Raw genomic sequence first — 5,000 nt, 5'->3', positions numbered from 1 at the left:
CCTCGCTGATGGGTGGGTCCGGCACAGGCACTGAGACATCACTTGCATCCAAGCTAACTGTTGGAGGGTCTACCTGGTACAACTGTTCAAAATACTCAGCCCAACGTTCACAAACCCCAACATGATCTGAGATGATCCGTCCATCCGCTGATCGGACTGCAGTCATCTGTGGGGAGGGCTTAGAGTTCTGTTTTCTCAGGGCTTGGTAGGCAGGGCGAAGGTCATTTACCGAGAAATGGCCTTCGACCTCCTCAGCAAGATTCCTGATGAACTGTTCCTTGTCCCTTCTCAGCAGTGTCCGAGCCTACGCACCATGGAACGACGCAAGACTTGATTCCCATTCAGCCGAGCCTTGCGACATGCTTCAGTGGCCTCCAATGTCTCCAGGGAGATGGAATTCTGCCTTGCCCTCGGGCGTAAGCCAATGGACTGCTTTGAGTGTTACGCGCTTGAAGAGCTCTCACAGAGCAACTGGGTCCGTCAGGTTGTCGAGTTCTGTGAATCGGTCAGAGACTGCCATGGTGAACCCACGGGCACACTCCTCCTCCCTTAGTCTATCCAGGTGAAATACCTTAGGGTGGCCACTGGAGAGACGGGGAGTTTTGGAAGTGGACCCGCAGGGTAGCCACAACCAGCCTATGGTCGGTGCCACAGAACTCGGCACTCCGGTAAACCCTGCAGTTCTGCAGGATCCTCCATCGCGTGCTAACAAGAATGTGGTCGATCTCCTTGGCCACTGTACCCGTATCGCTGTACCAAGTCCAGCGATGCGGGTTGGAGCGCTGGTACCAGGAGGCAGAGATCCTCATTTTCTGGGACCTAGCAAAGTCCCGGAGAAGGAGGCTATTCTCGCTGCTGGGATCAGCTCCTGAGCCATGGGGGCCGACAGACATCTCGTAGCCAGCTCGGTCACAGCCGGATACCGCATTGAAGTACCAAGAACAATGCGAATATCTCGCCGGGGGCAATCGTCTGCCACAGATGCGAGTTTGGCATAGAACGCCTCTTTCACATCAATTTTATATACATCGGTAGGAGCGTGTACAGCAAAACATGCTTCAGTCTCATTGCCATATTGTATATATATATATATATATATATATATATATAATATATATATATATATATATATATATATATATATATATATTACATATATATATATATATAGAGATATATATATATAAAATATATATATATATATATATATATATATATATATAATATCATATATATATATATAATATGTGTGTGTGTGTGTGTGTGTGTGTGTGTGTGTGTGTGTGTGTGTATACACAAATATATAATATATATATCTGTATGTATATGTGTGTTTATATATATAGATATATATATACATATATATATATATATTATATATATATCTATATATATACTGTGTATATATATATAATATATTATATATATATATATATATATATATATATATATATATTATGTGTGTGTGTGTGTGTGTGTGTGTGTGTGTGTGTGTGTGTGTGTGTGTGTGTGTGTGTGTATGTGTGTGTGTGTGTGTGTGTGTGTGTGTTTGTGTGTGTGTGAACACATTACATACACTCACACACACACGCACAACATAGAGAAGAAAACCCCTTTTGTATTTATTTTGAAGGATTTCACCCTTTTAAAGGAATTCGGAAGGATATTGATTTGGAATTAATGTCCGCACTTGAGGACATATGATGTCTATGTTCTTTCCTCTAGTATTATGAGCATGGTTTGAATCTCCATATCGTATTTATCTGAGTAAAAGATAAAAAAAAATAAGAACTTCAGTGCTTTGAAGATAGGATTCGTATTTGTAGTACATAATTCTCACCAATGTTTATGTGTCCTAATAACCGCTTTTTTAAGTACACGCCACATAAGTTTCCCCCATTGTGAAAGCAGTACGCCAAATCAATCAATATTAAGGTTTCTTTAGATAAATGAATCTGATCTTTGAAAGTGTTTCCACATAGTCTTGTAGTAGATAAACAAACTGAATTAATATGCTGCTTCCAAGTTAAATCCTCATAAATAGTACCTCCAAGAAACGTTATTACCCACTGCACCATTTAGGGGCAGAGGCCTGGAATTATTACACTGGAATGTCACAAACTTTGTCCTCTCAACATTCAGGATTAGTTTATTTGATAACACCCATTTAGTAATATTTTTTATTTCTTGGTTTAAGGTATCCATAAGTGAGGATGGGGATTTATCTGCATATAATGTGACTGTATCATCAGCACATAAAGACAAACCTGACCTTTAAAGCAGAATTCCATATATCATTGATATATATTAAAAGGAGCCACAAACTGAACCATTTTGCACCCCAAGGTGTAAAATCTTAAGCTCCTTAAGCTCTGTTGGTTATGTAGCTTCTTATTAAGTCTAGAGTATGTCTCTAATTCCATATTCAGTAGTTTATCAAATAAAATCGAATAAATTATTATTCAAATGCACTAGAAATATCTAAGTAGACACATCCCCATATTCTTTATTTAAAATATCCTATAAAAATAAGTTGTTAAGAAATGATACTACTTTTCTAAAACCACACTGATCTTCGGAAAATAAGTTTTTTCTAAATGTTGTGTAAACAAACTGCAGTCGCACTTTAAAAAAACTCTACTTTCGGACATTAGGACAGGTTTGTGAGTTGGGTCACCTGATTTAAACACTGGGATGACTTTAGCTATTTCTAGCTTTTCAGGGAAATACCTGTTTGTAATCATAAATCTAAGAGGTAAGTTAGAACAGCAAGTATAGAACATAACACAGCTTTTAATATCCTAGATTGTATATCATTAATTCTGGTCACAGCAGACGCCAATGCTTTTATGCATATTTCTGTTTCACTCTCCGTGACAGTCATCAAATACACAGAATAATTTGTAGGAACCTGCAAATATGTCCCGTAAGCATTTGCTGCGTTTATTATAGTGCCAAAATATTTCCTATACTTATGAAAATAGTTATTGAAGCTTCACATATTTGAACTTCTTCAGGGCACTGTACAAATACTAGAGTAATAGATTTGTTACGACCTAATATTGAGTTGATGGATTTCTATGTTGATTTATCTTTTCCCTGACAACTATTTTTTTTTCCAAGTAATATTTCAATTTGTTACGATATGCTTTGTGTCTTTTAGAATATGTAATTAGCCATTTCTTTGCTAATCGTTTTTGTCTGTGCCTTACTTTTGTACTTTTTATATGTATAGTCTAATTTCGTGTTTTATTACAGCGAATCTTTTCTAGAGGGAAATATCGCTCGAATACAGTTTTTGAATTCTCTGATGACTTGCATACTTCTTTGGTGGCGTACTGATTAAACTCCCACGCATTCTAAGTACTTTCAGTGAAAAAAAGAACGCGATGAGAAGTTTCCGAGATGAATATGTACATTCTATCCCATCTCATAATCGGGTTAATGGAACATATTATTGCCAGATATCTTGTACAGATCTGCTATCGAGTCATCAAGCTCTGATTCACATAAGTTGGACATCATTCTTTGTTAGTATTTCATAAAAATGGGAATAAGGGGGGGAAATAATTGAAGTTTGCAGAAACACTTTAAACTTTAAAACACCATCGTTCTTTCTCCAAGATTTTTTAAAAAACCTGTAATGAACGATACAGGATCGGCTGGTCAAAAGAATTCATAGATGCTCTTGGTACTACCGGTTGAATCCAATGAATTATCCAATATTCCAGGCTCGTACTTTCTTATGGACAAAAATTACTGATTAAAATCATCACTATTAATACTACTTACCCGGGAAAAAATTTTGCTATCACTTACATCCATGTGTTTTGTGTGTGTGTATGCATGTTTGATTGTATGTATACCATATATGTTTATATATAAATGAACGGTTTTTGGGTAATATTCTAGATATGTAGATGAAAAAGTGAATAAAGATATAGGCATATGTGTTTTGTGGGGTGTGGTGTGTGTGTGTGTGTGTGTGTGTGTTTTGTGGTGTGTGTGTGTGTGTGTGTGTGTGTGGTGTGTTTGGGGTGTATATTAAACGTATATATAATATATATATATAATATATTATTTTATATATATATTATATTATATATATATTAAAATATATATATTTTAAAATATATCTATATATTTTATATATATATTATATATATATATATATATATATATATATATATACATATATATATATAATATACATATATAATATATAATTTATATATTAAAATTTATATTATAAATATATATATATAAAATACGTTTATATTACACCCACACACACACCCCACCACCCACCACCAACCCCCCCACCCCCCAAACCCCACACCAAAACCACCCACAATGCCTATATCTTTTTCCTTTATTCATCCTATCTAATATCTCTATCCAAAAGTTCATTTTTTATAAACATATTTGTATACAAATCAAACATGCAACACAACACACACACACAGGGGTGAAATGATAGCAACATTTTCCCCGGGTAAGTTTTAAAATGAATTTTTAATCATAATTTTTTTGTCCCTAAAAGTAGAGCCTGGATTTTGGGTAATCAGGATTCAACCCGGGATACCAAGAGCATCTATGTTCTTTTGACCCCGATCCCTTATCGTCTCATTCAGGTTTTTTAAAAAAACTTGGGAAATGAACGATGGTGTTTTTAAGTTTTAAAATGTTTCTGCAAAATTTCAATTATTCCCCCCCTTATTCCCATTTTTATGGAAATACTAACAAAGAATGATGTTCCAACGTTATGTGAATCAGAGCTTGATGCTCGATAGCAGATCTGTCCCAAGATATCTGGCAATAATATGTTCCATTAAAACCCCGATATGAGATGGGATAGAATGTACATATTCATCTCGGAAACTTCTCATCGCGTTCTTTTTTTTCACTGAAAAGTACTTAGAATGCGTGGGAGTTTAATCAGTACGCCACCCAAAGAAGTATGCAAGTCATCAGAGAATTCAAAACTGTATTCGAGCGAT

Source organism: Penaeus monodon, chromosome 16, assembly GCF_015228065.2.
Source record: "Penaeus monodon isolate SGIC_2016 chromosome 16, NSTDA_Pmon_1, whole genome shotgun sequence".
NCBI lineage: Eukaryota > Metazoa > Arthropoda > Malacostraca > Decapoda > Penaeidae > Penaeus > Penaeus monodon.
The sequence above is the reverse complement of the archived record's forward strand: the minus strand, read 5'-3'. Positions refer to the sequence as shown.